The sequence below is a fragment of the Fukomys damarensis genome, unplaced genomic scaffold (genome assembly GCF_012274545.1).
Source record: "Fukomys damarensis isolate Sample0158 unplaced genomic scaffold, DMR_v1.0_HiC HiC_scaffold_9, whole genome shotgun sequence".
Classification (NCBI taxonomy): Eukaryota; Metazoa; Chordata; class Mammalia; order Rodentia; family Bathyergidae; genus Fukomys; species Fukomys damarensis.
This window is the reverse complement of record NW_022900921.1, coordinates 1571016-1572064: the sequence shown is the minus strand read 5'-3', so window position 1 is coordinate 1572064 and position 1049 is coordinate 1571016. Positions and strand designations below refer to the sequence as shown.

Here is a 1049-nt window from a genome sequence, read left to right as displayed (position 1 = left end):
AAGCGACCTCAGCCAGAGGGTCGCAAGCCCGTCGGCCGACTCTCCACGGCTAGCGGAGGTGCTAAGGTGCTGCGGGGCGGGGAGGGGGCGGAGGCGGAGCTCGACGGCCGCTGGTGCCGCTGGGAAATGGAGTTCGCCTGAGCCCGCGGCATTCTGGGAAGTGTGGTTCTGCGCATTTGTCTGGTTTGAGAGGATCTGGAGTCCAAACTCCCAGGAGGTGGCCCTAGAGCGCGCCTGGGCTCCCGTGGCCTTCTGTGAGCTGCAGAGTTTTGGGTTCCAGAAAGTGAACGTAAGTTCACCATGGGGCAGTGTCTTGTACCTCTGCGTTTGCGTGAGTGATGGTGTGGCCTCCAGGCAGTGGCCCAGAACAGGCCCATTTCCCCTGCGATTACTCAGCAAAACAGCACTGAGCACCTGTACATGCCGGGCAGTTAAGCGGTTTGACAAATGTCAGTGGACAGAATGAATATTATTGTCCTGGAGTATATTTCTTTAAAGTGGTAAGGAGCAGCGTGTAAGTCCTGGTCATCATTATATGACTTTTAAAGAGGATAGCGTTACGAGAAAAAGCCAAACAGGAGCAGGGTTGGGGCTCTGGGCCATTTGGGAGTGAGTACGGTGTCCCAGGCTGGTGAGAATGGAGCAAAGATTCTGGGGCAGTGAGGCGAGTCGGGGAAGAGAGGGGAAGCCATTCCAGGTATGGAGAAGCCAACAAGTGGAAGAGAAACTGAAGTGAATGCTTCCAGTTAAAAGAAAAACACATCTGGAAGGTTTGTAAGACCTAAAGTCTCACTTCCACTTCACGGAGCGTGAACAGCCGAAAGGCCTCCACCTTGCTGGGCCCTAACACCCAGCGAGGCTCCGGGAACACGACGGAGAACCGAGAAACCCAGGAAGGACCACCTTGCTGCCCTAACACCCAGCGAGGCTCCGGGAACACGACGGAGAACCGAGAAACCCAGGAAGGAACACACCAGGCTAGATGGTAAATAGACCTTTATTAGTCTGGCCAGACGGCACTCCCGGAGCCAGGTGGCTCTCAGAGGCGC

The 1049-nt window shown here is 56.0% G+C and overlaps 1 long non-coding RNA gene across 1 annotated transcript in view; it reads left to right on the top strand.

The window, feature by feature from the left end:
- Window positions 1–168: 168 nt before the first annotated feature.
- Window positions 169–1049, top strand: part of LOC104873228 — a 16550-nt gene continuing 15669 nt past the window's right edge. Inside the window, exon 1 of the long non-coding RNA XR_002025905.1 lies at window positions 169–289. This is a non-coding gene — a long non-coding RNA (uncharacterized LOC104873228). The remainder of the gene's footprint in view (window positions 290–1049) is intronic.